Below are 15,509 nucleotides of genomic sequence, written 5' to 3'. Positions count from 1 at the left end.
CCACAACAAGTGCAACAGTGCAAGACTCTCAGTCCTCCGTCATCCCTGCCCTTGTCCAACACCTGGGTGAGACCATTCACCCTGAGATGCCAGAGTCTTTCCACCGTCCCCAGCTTTATCCATCCTCATGCAGAAAGCCATGTTTCTTTAAGCACTCCATCCCTCAGAGCCAAAATTGTCAGGGACTGGGAGGGCTCTGAGGTGTGATACCCTCCTTGCAAGCCAACAAAGTAACCAGTGGATCCTGGCAGAAGATACAGCAGTCCTGAGTCAGAGAAAAAGACTTTTTACTCACAGCAAGGAACATGCGGGAAGCCATGTCTCCACAGCCCTGAGTTCCACGGGGAAGAAGGCACGGAGTGGCCCAGGTAGATGCTGCGAATGCCAGGAGAGCATCTCGACTGAGGACCCCTGAGCTGAGAGAACCCGATCTTTCCTAAGAGGCTGCAACAAATCTGCCCTTTACCCCCTGACAGGCATCTACTATCCTGTAAGCACGGTAAGCACCTCTGCCCCATGCTTCAGTGGGAGGCACTAGCTCCTCCACCTACGGCTGTTTACTACACAAACACCCTTGAATAGATCATTTAAAACATAAGAGCTCAGGGCCTAGCTCTGTGCCACAGCGGTTTAAGCCACCGTCTTTGACACTGGCATCCCATGTGGGCACTGGTTTGAGTCCTGGCTGCTCTACTTCTTCCTGATTCAGCTCCCTGCTAATGCACCTGGGAAAGCAGAAGAGGATGGTCCAAGTGCTGGGCCCCTGCACCCATGTGGCAGACCCACATGGAGTTCCCGGCTCCTGGCTTCAGCCTGGCCCAGTCATGGCTGTTTGTGGCCACCTGGGAAGTGAACCAATGGATGGAAGAACTCCTCTCCATTCCACTGTGTCACTTTCAAATAAATCTTTTTTTTTTTTTACCACTTTACTTTCAAAACTGCAAAAAGTTTGTGGAAGTTGGAATTAAGATACTTTCTTTGGGCCAGCGCCGTGGCTTAACAGGCTAATCCTCCACCTTGCGGCGCCGGCACACCGGGTTCTAGTCCCGGTTGGGGCGCCAGATTCTATCCCGGTTGCCCCTCTTCCAGGCCAGCTCTCTGCTGTGGCCCGGGAAGGCAGTGGAGGATGGCACAAGTCCTTGGGCCCTGCACCCGCATGGGAGACCGGGAGAAGCGCCTGGCTCCTGGCTTCGGATCAGCACGATGTGCCGGCCGCAGCGGCCATTGGAGGGTGAACCAACGGCAAAAAGGAAGACCTTTCTCTGTGTCTCTCTCTCTCTCACTATCCACTCTGCCTGTCAAAAAAAAAAAAAAAAAGATACTTTCTTTGGAGCAAAAAAATCTGAAATCTACGCATAGTTTTTCATAGCACTCATTTTCCATGAACTTCTTGAAAAGCCCTGGGTATCTCTTACTTGTCTTTCTCTGCAATGCTGTATACTTCAAGTGCATGTACATATTTTGTTAAATTTACCCCTAAGTATTTCACATTTTTTATGCTATTATAAATGGCCTTTTTTTTTTCCATTTCCCAACTTATTACCAATATACAGAAGTGCAGGTGATTTTTCTATAGTGTCTGTGTATCCTATAACTAACTAAACTTAGTACTTCTAGTTTTTCAACATAGATTCCTTAAGATTTTCCAAAATGACAATCTATGTTGTCTACAAGTAACACCTGCATTTCTTCCTTTCTTTTGTCTGCCTATCTGTGGCTTTCTGGGACCGCCAGTAAGCCACTGACTCAAAGTGGGGAAAGCCCACATCCTTGCCTGGCTCCCAATCTTAGCTGTTGGCCGTAGGTTTTTCCAGATTTCCTTCACTAGGCTGAGGAAATATACTTCTATTCCTAGTTGGTGGAGATTTTTAAAAAATCATAAATATTGGGGTCAGCATTGTGGCGTAGCGGGTTAAGCTGCTACCTGCAGTGCTGGCATCCCACATGGGTGCCAGTTCAAGACCCGGCTGCTCCAGCGCCAGTTCAAGACCCAGCTGCTCCACTTCCGATCTAGCTCTCTGCTATGGCCTGGGAAAGCAGCAGATGATGGCCCAAGTCTTTGGGCTTCTGGACCCGCGTGCAATATCTGGAAAAAGCTCCTGGCTTCAGATCGGTGCAGCTCCTGCCGTTGCGGCCAACTGGGAAGTAACCAGAGGATGGAAGACCTCTCTCTCTCTCTCTCTAACTCTTTCAAATAAATAAATAAATAAATCTTTTTTTAAAAATCATAAATATTGGGGCCTGTGCCATGGACAGTAGGTTAACCCTCTGCCTGCGGCGCTGGCATCCCATATAGGCGCTGGTTCGAGTCTCTTCTGCTCCACTTCCGACCCAGCTCTCTGCTATGGCCTGGGAAAGCAGTGGAGGATGCCCCAAGTGCTTGGACCCCTGCACCTGAGTGGGAGACCTGAAAGAAGCTCCTGGCTCCTGGCTTCAGATCAGCCCAGCTCTGGCCGTTGCGGCCATTTGGAGAATGAACCAGCGAATGGAAGACCTCTCTGTCTCTCCCTTTTTCTGTCTGTAACTCTGTCTCTCAAATAAATCTTTTAAGAAAAACACTAATATTTCATTCTGTCATAAATTTTTCTGCAACTCCTGAGGCAATCACATGGCATTTCTTTTCGTATTGTGTAAGTTACATAGATTTTTGATTATTTAACCAATTGTGCATTCCTGAAAGAAACCTCCCTTGATCATGCTGCATCATGCTTTGGATATATGCTGAATTACATTTTGCTAAGATTTTAGTTAAGCACTTGTCTATGCTCATGAGGGATACCGGTCTGGCCTGCAAATGTCTTACAATGTCTGCCTGGGGATAACAGTTGCCTAATGAGTTGAGCCATGTTCTCTCTTCAGTTTTCAGGAAAAAATTGGCAGTGCATTGTTTATTGCTTTTGTAAATGTGTGGTAGAGCTCACCAGGGAAGTCGCCTAGACATAAGCTTCTTGTAGGAAGGTTTTTAACTACAAATTCCATGTCTTTAATAAGGTTCAACTCAGTTGTAAGGAACTCTCAGGTTCTCTCTCCATTTTTTGTTAAGATTTATTTATTTATTTGAAAGGCAGAGTTACAGAGAGAGAGATAGAGGGAGAGATCTTCCTTCCACTGGTTTACTCCCTAAACAGCCACAACAGCCAGAACTGGGCTGATGCAAAGCCAGGAGCCAGGAGCTTCCTCTGGGTCTCCTACGTGGGTGCAGGGGCCCAAGGATTCGACTCATCTTCCCCTGCTTTCCCAGGCATGTTATCAGGGAGCTGGATCAGAAGTGGACCAGCCGGGACCCCAAAGACGCCCAAATGGGATACTGGCACTACAGGCTGTGGCTTAACCCACTGCTCCACAGTGCCAGCCCCTTCATTGACCTTTTTGAAGAATCATGTTTGGCATTGCTGATTTTCTCAATTGTTCATTTTTATTTAAATGGCTGTTATCTTTACCTCCTTCCTTCAGCCTGCTTTAGGTTTAACTTAGTCTTTTTCTAGAACCTTAAGATGAAAGCACAGGCATTCTATAACCTTTAGGCCAAATTAGAATAAGGATATTTTGGGGCCAGCGCTGTGGCTCAGTGGGTTGGAGTGCTGGCATCCCATATGGGCACTAGTTCAAGACCCGGCTGCTCCTTTTCCAATAGAGCTCTCTGCTATGGCCCGGGAAAGCAGTAGATGGCCCAAGTGCTTGGGCCCCTGCACCTGCATGGGAGACCCGGAAGAAGCTCCTGGCTCTTGGCTTCAGATTGGCACAGCTCTGGCCATTGCGGCCAGTTGGGAAGTGAACCAGTGGATGGAAGACCTCTCTTTCTCTCTGCCTCTCCTCTCTTTGTTTAACTCTGACTTTCAAATAAATAAAACTTTAAAAAAGAATATATTTTTCTACATTTTTAAATGGTTGGGAAGGTGGGCATGGGAGGACCAATATATGGTAAACTTATATAGTCTCCTAAGCTTAACATATGTACTATCCGACCTTTCGCAGAAAAAGTTTGTCAATCTCTGGCTTAGATTACTTAGTCTAAGCTTCTCCTCTTTTCTACAGTAATCTTTTAATACAAAAAAATTCCCTCCAGAGCTGCTAGATGATTTTTATTCATTTCTGTGAATTTTTAAAAATATTTATTTATTTATTTGAGAGGTAGAGTTATAGACAGACAGAAGGAGAGACAGAAGGGTCTTCTATCCACTGGTTCACTCCCCAAATGGCTGCAATGGCCAGAGCTGAGCTGATCTGAAGCCAGGAGCCAGGAGCTTCCTCCAGGTCTCCACGTGGGTGCAGGGGCCCAAGCACTTGGGCCATGTTCTACTGCTTTCCCAGGCCATAGCAAAGAACTGAACTGGAGGAGGAGCAGTTGGGACTAGAACCGGCACCCATATGGAATGTTGGTGCTGCAGGCAGAGGCTTAGCCCAGTATGTCCCAATATAAGTGATTTTTCAAAAAATATTTACTTGAAAGAGAAAGAGAGAGAAGAGAGGAAGAGAGGGAAAGTGAGGGGAAAGAGAGAGAATATCTTCCATGAGCTGGTTCACTCTTCAAATGTTTACAACGGCTGGGGTTGGGCTACATCTGGGTTTCCCTCATGGCGAGGCAGGGGTCCAAGCGCCTGGGCCATCATCTGCTGCCTTCCCAGGAACATCAGCAGGAAGCTGGACACGAAGCACAGAGCTGAGACCCGAAATGGGCTTCTATGTGGGATGTAGAGGTACAAGCAGCAGCTTAACCTGCCGTGCAACGCCAGGCCCTTGATACGTTTTTTATTAGCACTCACTTCAAATGGTTTTTTTACACTTGATCTTAGCCAAAAGGCCGAGAAGCGATCAAATGTTTTTTTTTTTTTTTTTTTAATAATCCTTGTGGTCTCATCTTTGTGCTAATTCCCAAGTATTTGGAGATTTTCTAGCTATCATTATTAATTTGTAGTTAATTCTATTATTGTCAGAGAACATACTACTCTGTAACATTTCTATCACTTGAAATTAGAGATGTATTTTATGACTCAGAATACAGTCCATCTTTTCAAGGGAACACTCCACGTGCACTCGAAAAGAACACGTATTCTACATTTGCTGAGGGTAGTGTTCTATAAATGTCAATTAGGTCAAGTCGGTTGATAATGTCACTCAGCTCTTTGATAGCCTCACTGAATTTTTACTGTTCTGTCAACTACTGAGAGAGTATGCTAAAACCCCCAGCTTTGGTGGTGGATTTGCCTATTGCTCCTCTTTTGTGCATTTCGGCTTTATGTTTTGAAGTTCTGTAATTAGAAGAACAAGTGTTTTCATTCAAACTGTTAGGATGAGGAGCTCTAGGGGTAGGGGTCTCCTGTGAACCAGGGGCAAAGCTCGAACTTGTAAGGAGAAAGGGGCTGACTGGGGGCCTGTGCAGAGCCCCAGCACAAGCACAACCCAGGACGCCCCACAGGCCCTGAGCAGAGAGGACTGTGTGCTGGTCAGGCGCCCTTATCTGTTTCAATCAGGGTCACACACAGGGCATGGTGGCCAATGCTAAAAAAACTCTCAAAAGGAACTGATGGGCATGGCAGAAAAAGGGTTTGGCACCTACTGACATGAATCATCATCCTAATTTTATCCCATAGAGGAATGGAAGCTATGTACCAGCACATGCGACCTCATCATGGCTGAGTGGAGGACCACTCCGAGGAAAGGGAGGATCTTCCCAGAACAAAGAGCAGACAAGCCTCCGTCCACTGCCCCTTGGGACGGCTTATTTGTGAGCTATGTGTGAGAGCAAGACTCCACGACTCCAGGATGGACAAGGCATCCCACATGTTTCCAATATTTTTAGTTCATCAAATAAAAGTATTAAAGGCAAAATACATTCTTGGAAGCTGTTATGCCCAGTTCAGTTGTCCCCAAAGACCACCAAGGAGCCGATAGCACTATAAAGCACACGAGAGTTTTATTGCAGGTCCAGGCCTGGACTCTCAGTCAACACCGACGCAGCGGGTCTGAATTGAGAGCCCCGACCTTCAGTTAACAGGGTTTTTATAGGGTTTTCAGAGACATTCTATACATCATGGTACCATTTAGCAAATCATCTCATCCCGCGGGAAATTCAAAGGACATCTCCTAGAATTGATTAGTGCATCCAGTGGCGGGAACGGACCTACTAAAGGTGGTTGGATGGCTTTGGGGTTGATGCCTTTTGAACTGATTGGCCGAAGCACAGGGTCCGAGCTGCTGGGGTGTACGTGCCGAACTGCAGGGTCTCAGGAAGCTATTAATGACCTTATCTGCCCTGAGAAGACACCAGGAACTCTAGGTGTTTCTCCGTTATCTGTTAATCGGCTGTTGCTAGGAGAGTTTATTGCAAGGGGAGTTCATTTATTTACTTTTAGGAGCTTCTGGCTTAGGGTTCAGGGCCTGGTCAGGCCCAAGTTACAAGATGGAGGCCTAATTTAAAATAGTTACACCTTGATCCGGTCTCACAGAAGCCAGCGCTTTTTTCCTCCTCACAGTTGAGCATGGCTAAATGGTTTAAGTCCAGTGAGAGGGAAGGGGCCACTGATTTCATAAAGTCACATGATTTCTAAATGTCTTAAACGTCTTAAACGACCTATCTACCAGAGTGCCCCTGCGCTCATCTCTACTGCTCCAGGGAATCCAACCTATTCACCTGGTTTCTCCGTCACTGTGTCTATCACACTCAGAAAGTTTGATTTGTGAATAGCAGGATCATCCCTCCCCCATTTCTTCAGACGAAAAGCTACATGAGGACAGGGACTGTCTGCCTTCATCTCCACTGTACCTTGGTCCCCAGTGCCTGGAACACAGCCAGTGAACACTCTCTCACTATCCATCTGAGGAGTGCCTAATTCACTCCTGGAGAAAGGGTAGCTCGCCGAAAACTCCAGACTTATTTACGCTGGGCTTTGAAAATAACTGCGGTCTATCTCAGTGGGACAGATGTACAAAATACCCAGGACTTAACACACTTGAAATAAATTAATAAACCCAAATCCCCATAAGGTCCACTAACAAGCTGAGAAACCCCTTTCAAATAAGTTTTTAAATACTCACATTCAGTTCTTAACCAATAAACTCTGCAACTGCATTATATCCTAAAATCTACCAGGTTCTCTTAGTTTTTACTTAGCCTACGATGCTTATCAGTCATTTCATTAATACCTGCTTACTGCTTCCCAGCTTTGTGGAGGGCAGGGGAATTAATGAAAGACCTTTCCCTGAAAGAAATCAGATGAGCAGCAGGATACAGCTGTGCCCTGGGAGAGCTACCCACATCTCAGGGCTGCCTGGGCCTGGAGGCAGGAAGATCAGCTCTAAGGCTCTGACAGTAAATAGACCAAAATGGAAGGTCTGACTTAGGGTGTTGACAATGACAAAGAAGTAAATTAAATATAAATTAAAAAAGAATACAAGATAGAGGTGACAAATGCTCTATGCTTTTACATTTTTAAAACCGTTTTTAATAGAATATTACCATTGCAGAAAGTTATTTTCAGTTACAGGAAGAGAATAATCTAGATGAACAAATATCTTCATTCTTGCACATAATATAAAGGGCTAACCTACAACTGTATTACAGACAAATGAATAATCTGTGAGATGTCAGAAGTAATCAGTGTTGAAGGACTAGGCTTTTGTACCTAAAGTTTACCCCAAGTACTACCTAGTTAACTACAGTTTAGCTTTTTTTTCTTTATTAAGATTTATTTATTTATTTATTTGAAGGTCAGAGTTACACAGAGGAGAGGCAGAGAGAGAGAGAGAGAGGTCTTCCATCCGCTGGTTCACTCCCCAACTGGGCTGCAACAGCCGAAGCTATGCCAATCTGCAGCCAGGAGCCAGGAGCTTCTTCCAGGTCTCCCACACAAATGCAGGGGCCCAAGGACTTGGGCCATCTTCTACTGCTTTTCCAGGCCATAGCAGAGAGCTGGATCAGAAGTAGGGCAGCCGAGACTTGAACTGATGCCCATATGGGATGCCCGCCCTACAGGCAACGGCTTTACCCGCTACACCACAGCGCCAGCCCTGATTTTGGCTTTGAATTCTAAAATCAAACATCAGAAATTCAAACACTAAGCACAAAACCACATTTCTCAAACTAAACTGGCATCAATGGGCTGTAAGCCATGAATTCTGGTAAAGTTTTGAAAAATTTGCATTTGGGGGCCAGCTCAGTGGCACAGCAGGTAAAGCCGCCACTTGCAGTTCCAGCATCCCATACTGCACTTCCAGTCCAGCTCTCTGCTATGGCCTGGGAGAGCAGCAGAAGATGGCCCAAGTCCTTGGGTCCCTGCACCCGCTTTGGGTACCTGGAAGAACCTCCTGGCTCCTGGCTCTGGATTGGCCCAGCTCTATTCATCACGGCCATTTGGGGAGTGAACTAGTGGATGAAAGACCTCTCTCTCTCTCTCTCTGCCTCTCCTCTCTCAGTGTGACTCTGACTTTCAAATAAATAAATAATCTTTAAAAAGATTTGCATTTTAATTTCTGTAGTATATATTTTTAAGTATATTCTGGATCATTTGTATAATCATCTCATCTACAAAAATCTATGGTATGAGAATTAGGGTGGACTAAAGAACACGACACAGAAAGGACTTCCAAAGGAAGTGACATGTTTATGTCACGTGAAAGCCAACCCGTTTAGTGTGTGGTTTAAGGAGATGCTCCACAGCATGCGAGCACAGGAAAGTGGTGTAGGAACTGAGTCATCCTACGGCATGTAGCCCCTGGAAAACTGCACATCTGTGTGCCAAGAAGACAACAGAACAGTCACTATGCAAAGAAAGACTTAGTTTCAGCAAAACAGCATCATCTATCACCTCGCATTTAATTTGTTCTACAGGTTTTATAGTCTCGTTTATATTTCACTTATAAATATTTTTGCTTTATACGTGGTTATATACATATGAATTAAATATTTTAATAAAATAATTTAGGTCAATAGGGGATTCACAATACTTTTTCCTTTAAAAGGGAACTGTGGGGCCAGCATTGTGGTATAGCAGGTAAAGCCACCACCTGTGATGCCAGCATCCCTTATACGTGCCGGTTCATGTCCTGGCTGTTCCACTCTGATCCAGCTCCCTGCTAATGTGCCTGGGAAAAGCAATAGAAGATGGCCCAAATGCTTGGGCCCTTGCCACCCAAGTGGGAGACCTGGATGAAGCTCCTGACTCCTAGCTTTAGCCTGGCCCAACTCTGGCTGTTGTGGCCATCTGGGGAGTGAACCAGAGGATGGAATCTCTCTCTTTCTCTCTCTCACTCTGTAACTCTGACTTCCAAAATAAATAAATCTTTACTGGAAAAAAAAAAGGGAACTGTTTATTATTCACACTTAACACCAACAAGGTGGGGTAAACATGGAGATTCAAACCTGAAAGACCCATTTCCAAACCTTGGTTCTCCTGGTTGTTCATCCCAGGCAACAGTACCTCCTCGGAGCCTTGGTTTACTTACAGGGCCACCATGAAGATAGTTATGATGTACACTGTAACTTACATAAAATTCTTTTTTCTGTTTCTCTATTTAGATAACTTCTGAGTTCTCAATTTTTAATGGCATTCAATATTCTATTGAACAACAGGGCTTAAGCTCTTGTCATGTTAACATCTCTCTCTGTATAAACATTAATCTGTCATACAGCATACAGATTACACCTCCACAATAAGCCCATCCTACTGCAACCAACAGCGTCCAAATCTCCAAAGCCTGGAGCCTTCTGTGGCAATTTTACCTCCATCTCCTCCATCCTACGCAGAAGCTACAGGATTTATCTCTCTAGATGTCTTCTACTCAAAATTGTTTTGTAACTCTCAAAGCTTTATCCAGTAAAGACCCACTCAATCCATTCTTTTGAATATACAATGAGTCTAAAACCAGATGCTCCTGAGGCAATGACACTGAGGATATTTTAGGCTCTGATCCTAGCAAAGTTTATGACACATCACAGATACCCAATAAAGGTTGAGTGTCACTGACCAGAAATTGAGCATCTCTAACCCTAGAATCTGAAACTCAAAATGCTCTGAAATCCAGAACTTTGTAAGCAAAGTACTTCAGAGCAGTTTGGATTTTGAGATCAAGGATGCTCCACCTGTAAAGTCTGTGCAAACAAGCACAGTGCTGGAAAAAGCAAAGAACATCTGTAACGCTCCTCTCCGAGGAAAAAAAGGGCAAGACTATCCCCAGAGGCTTCATTCCTTCCTAACAGGTTTTTGGGACTGTTCTTTCCACAACAACTGGAAAACTGGTCTTTAAAGACAGTCACAAAGAATCACAAAAAGACAATAATAGCATGGGAGACCAGGAGAAGCACCTGGCTCCTGCCTTCGGATCAGCGCGATGCGCCGGCCACAGTGCGCCAGCCACGGCGGCCATTGGAGGGTGAACCAACGGCAAAAGGAAGACCTGTCTCTATCTCTCTCACTGTCCACTCTGCCTGTCAAAACAAACAAACAAACAAACAAACAAAAATGAAAACAGCAGAAGGTCGATATTGTGGCAGAGCAGGTAAAGCCCAGTTGGCAATACTGGCGCCCAGAGGCATCCCATATGAGTGCCAGTTCAAGTCCCAGCTGTTCCACTTCTGATCTAGCTCCCTGCTAATGGCCTGGGAAAAGCAGTGAAAGATGGCCCAAGAGTTTGGGCCCCTGCTACCCATGTGGGGGACCCAGATGAAACTCTCTGAATTTCCTTCTCTCTCTGTAACTCTTTATAATAAATAAATAATCCTAAAATTTAAAAAAAAATAGCAAAAAACATTTCAGCCTCCCCGCTTTAATTATTTTTAAAAATTCTCAATCTCATTATTAACTTAGCAGATTGGTTGGCATGGACCAAATAACCGCTACATAAAACTGTAATTTAAAAACAGTATTAAATTCCTACTGAATAATATAAGATCAGATTATTTTTCAAAATTAATAATAACCATCATTAACTAAACCTTCTGAATAACTCTCAGGTGTATCTCCTAAAGTTTTTTTGGTCCCTTTTTCTTCTAATGAGTGAAAGCCAGAAGTTCACACTATATACACACATTCACACACAGTATATCTCATCTGCATACATGATATAATGTCATATAGTGTATGACATCACTCTTTGTAGGCAACCTGAATAAGAAAACTTACTGCCCATCATAAACATTACCAATGGGCATTTCTTAAACATTAATCTCTCAGCTGAGGCTCACACACTCCATGAGACTGATCCAACTCTAAAGCTGGAGAAAAAAAACCAACGTATACAAATGTGATTCACATGTAACATTTCAGTAATATCACTGTTGTGGGTAAGGAAACAGACTCCTTAGAGATCCTGTAGCATAACCGAAACATACATGGATCTTTAGATGATCTACCAAAATCACAGTATGGCCATCATAAAAATCAATCCAATTCTCCAGCTCTCTAAACAAAGGACTGATAAATCCAGCATTTAGAATGTAACAGAAATCTCAATTTATCTTTACCGACTTAACAACCTCATATCAAATGCTGGCAGCAAGCCATCACAACTCTCCTTCTTAACAATGAAGGTAAAACTCATGACCAAAATAGAGCTCCCAGAGCTGTATTTCACTTGGATTGTATCCACAGCAAAATCTTCACAACTCAACTATCTGGATTCAAGAAATTGGATTGGGGGGGGGGGGGAGGGCAGAGAAGAACTTCTCTGAAAAGCAAAGGTTATAAAATATCACTAACAGTATCTCAATTGTTATCAGCCAAATGGCAGGGGCAAAGGGGTCACTTGATGGATGACAGAGCCATGAAAGAAAAAAAATAACATTTTTAATGGCTTCATAGTGGTGCTTATGGTCAAAAACTGTGAGCATCCAACACCCCAACAAGTTATAGGTTGTGATCTAAGACCTTAAACGCAGAATAAAATGCCAATGCTCTGCCTCCCGAAAGAAACATACAACCCCCTAAACTGGTGAACACCACCCAACCAACACCCGGCTGAGTGGATATTTTCAGTATCACATCAGGAAATCATGGTAAGTGCTGGCGGTTCCTCTAGGCCTCAGCAGCGCCTGAGGTGTAAGAGCAAACTCGAGCCCTCTTCACCCTCAAAGAATAATGTTGATGTCATGACGAGGCTACTGCTGCTTTGCACTCCGGACAAGTCATGCCTCGATCCACAACGCAATTCTTCCCCCACCCGCCGGCACCCCTCGAAACGCAGCGATCTCTACCCAGAGGAGCCCTCGGGGTACCCCCAGCCTCCTCTACCTCCAGCGGCGGCCGCTCTCTCCTCCCTCGGGCTCCGAGGTGGGGGCTCCAGAAGGTCCCGGGCAATCCCGAGCCCGGGCGCTGCTTGTTTGCCTGACACGGTAGCTCCGGCCGGCCGCCTCCTTCCCCGCTTGGCCCAGACTGGAGCGCTGCAGGGTACCCGGGGGCCGGGGAGCGAGCCCGGGCGGCGACGTCGCCGCGGCCGCCGCCTCTGGTATGTCAGGGGCCGGGATTGTATTTCGAAAGATCCGCCATTTTCACCTCGTCATCACCATCACAGCTCAGCAGCTTCCCCGGCAGCCCGAGCCCGGGCCGCCGCCGCCGCCGCCGCCGCCAGCAGCCTGCCCCCCGCCTCCCCGTCCCCGCCCCGGCCCGCCCCTCCCGAGAGGCGCACACCCACATATCCGGGGAAGCCTCCCGCCGGCCCCGCCAACCTTCAAACGCACCCGGAGGAACAAGTGCTCCCGGGCCACGCCAACCTTTCACCCCCGAACCACACGCCGAGCCCGGCGGCCCCGCCGCGGCGCCAGAGGAAGTCGCTCTCCCGGCGGGTCCCAAGTCCGGCATAGGCTTGTGTGCGAAGGCAGCCCAGCGGAAGGCGGCACCGGGACAATAAAGAGCCCAAACTCCCTCATTTTCACGAAACCAACTTGAGGGAGGTGGAGGCATGGGCTTCTTCCGCGGCGTCCATCTCAGACGCTACAAACACGGTGGGCACCGTGAATGTCACTCACCAACTTTGACGTATTACTCTGACCGCAGAACTGCTTTGACAGGACGAGCGATTTCCATATGCTAGCCCTGACCTCTCTGACACTTTTCCTAAACTACAGGCACCGACCCTCAGCCAGGCGGGCGGTCAAAAACAAGCCACCAGTTAAAAACCAGGATCCCAACTGTTTTCCTCTCCACTCAACTTTAATCTGGTCACTTCTGTCCACGAACACGGACTTCAAAGTGCGACTGGATTTAGAATGTACTGATCCAATTGTGGAAACATTCACGATCAATTTCCAAAATACGGAAAATATAGCTCTTAGCTAAAATTTCTTGCCAAGTGTTTTTAGGATCTAAGTCATCAAATTGAAAAACCATCTGCCGCTGCTGTTTTGTTCAATACAGTGAAAATAAACAGTTTGCTTTAGAATAAGACCCCAGTTGCCCCATACTCCCACCAGTTCCTGTCATTATTCAGTTTAGTAAGCAATTAAAGGAGAACATACATTTTTCTAATCATCTAAGAAGAAAACATAAGCTGTAAAGCTTCTGACGAAATCAGCATTTGGAAAAAAAAATCAGTTACCTTTGTTAATTTCAGAAAGATCACCCCCTCAAAAGCTAAATTCTATACCACTAAACCACGCCATAAGCTCTAAAGGACCTACGTAAAACAAGCGAGGTTGCGAATACAGCCACTGTTAGTGCCTTTTTTGAAAAGTTAGTCTGAGGAGAGGAAGGTGGAGGTGGAAAAAGCCATTTATTTCCACCTTGTGTGAAAGGCAACTCCATACAAAAGTCGGCGGCTCCAGGCGTAAACAAGCGCTATCCTCCAGCCGCTCCAACCCCCGCTTTCCTGTGCAGCCTGCTCGGCGCTCCGAGTCTAAAGTGTTCCCGATTCCCTCATCCTTAAACTTCACCAACCCACCGACAGCCCGGTCCAGCCGCACCCTGCCGGGCTGTTTACCGTTGCGTGGCCAAGCTGAGCCCCAGCCCGCTCCCTTCCCCCGTGCACCGCGGGAGCACGGTGACATTTAGCTGGTGGGCTTCGCGAGGAAAACGGACGCACACCAAGAAGAGTCCATACAAAGGGGCGTAGGAAGAGCAGGCAAAGGAGGGGCTGATACCAGATGACACAGCAGCAAAACCGGTTCCCTGACACCGGGGCCCACACGGCCGGCTTCCCGGACCGCGCCGTGCGCCTGTCCACAGCCGTCGCAGTCCTTCCTCCAGTCCGCCGGGCAGGGCGGCCGGCACGGCGTCGGCCCTGCCGAGTGACAGCCGCCCTCCCGGGGGCCGGCGGGAAGGGGCCGAGCCCTGCGGATCGTCCGCCCCCTGCGGCCCGGGGATGGGGCGCGGCGGCCCCCAGGCGGCAGGTTCCCGCTCCCCGCCACGGCCCCGCCGCCCGGGCTCCCGGGGGGAGCGGTTCGGCGCCCTCCGCCCGCGCTGCCATTCGCAGTGGAGACCGGCTCCCCCTTTCCCGCCCGCCGGGCAGCCCCCATCTCAGGGGCTGACACTCACCAAAGCCGGCGGCGCCGCCGCCTCCTCCTTGCGCCGCGCTCCCTGGGCTCCCAGCAGCCGCGGCGGCGGCGGCGCCTCCGAGGCACAGACCCGGGTTTGTTCAAAATCACGCGCCCAGCGCCATTCCACCGCCGCATCCCATAATACGCCGGGCCCTCCCCGCCCGCGCGCCCCTCTCTGCCCGCCCCTCCACTCCGCCCGCCCCGCCCCGCCCCGCCTCGCTTAGCTCCCCGGGCCGGCTTCCTTCGCCCCGCCCCTTCCGCGGCGCCCGGCCCCGCCCCTTGGCAACCCGAGCCGCGTCATTCCGCAAGGCTCCGTGAGTACGCTCCGGCTCCACGTGACTCCGCCTGGGCGCCCTGTCAAAGCTTTCGCACGGAATGTTCCATCTCGCCGAGCCGGGGGTGGGGGACGGCGATCCCGGATCGCGCCTGCAGTTGGCAGAGGCCGCCTCCTCGCCTCGCTTCCCTTGTTAGGAAGTCCGTGCTGGAGGTGCGTCCTCCAGCATCCTCCCTGTTTGATGTGCTCGTAAGGCGGCGATCGATACGCACAAAAGCCGAATCTCTTCGTTTTATAGGCACTGCTCTTGCAAGAGTCGCTAAAAAGCCCTTGGGAAACCACGCACAATTAAACTTATTTTGAAAGAGACTTCTTGCTTTTTTTTGCAATACTGTATACAGCTAAGACTAACGGAGTCAAATTTCTTTGTATTTAGTCATCTTTTCTATTATTATCCCCACTAGTAACAAGACATCCGAATGTGAAGTCGGAAAAACAGGCTGTGAAAGACCACTCAGTTAATAAATGCTCGGTGGTTTGAGATGAGAACTACACAACAATAGAAAAGGTAAAAGAATGTAAATGTAACATGGTGTGCAACAGCATGTAATTGCCAATGGAGCACAGGACGGTCAGGTCGATTTGAAATACCAGCTAGGGATCAAGTGGAGGAGACTAGAGAGGTCGCAGCAGAAGCTGCAACCATTTGGAATCAAGATTCTAGTTTTAAATTGACACCTCCATTTACTGGTGTATAAAGTTTCTTCTCCC

At 47.6% G+C, this 15,509-nt stretch overlaps 1 protein-coding gene across 7 annotated transcripts in view; it reads right to left on the bottom strand.

Moving 5' to 3' along the window:
• LIN54 (lin-54 DREAM MuvB core complex component) overlaps positions 1-15,509 on the bottom strand; it is a 101,434-nt gene that overhangs the window by 67,810 nt on the left and 18,115 nt on the right. For 2 of the 7 annotated variants that reach the window (XM_062198562.1, XM_062198567.1), the window contains exon 1: positions 14,463-14,603. The exons of 1 other annotated variant lie outside the window; for it this stretch is intronic. The gene's annotated coding sequence lies outside the window, so the exon portion shown is untranslated. Of the gene's footprint in view, positions 1-12,224; positions 12,407-14,068; positions 14,084-14,462; positions 14,604-15,509 lie in introns of those variants that run through there. 4 more of the 7 variants (XM_062198565.1, XM_062198563.1, XM_062198568.1 and 1 more) reach the window with 4 other exon arrangements.

This window comes from Lepus europaeus, chromosome 8 (genome assembly GCF_033115175.1).
Source record: "Lepus europaeus isolate LE1 chromosome 8, mLepTim1.pri, whole genome shotgun sequence".
Lineage (NCBI taxonomy): Eukaryota > Metazoa > Chordata > Mammalia > Lagomorpha > Leporidae > Lepus > Lepus europaeus.
The sequence above is the reverse complement of the archived record's forward strand: the minus strand, read 5'-3'. Positions and strand labels throughout refer to the sequence as shown.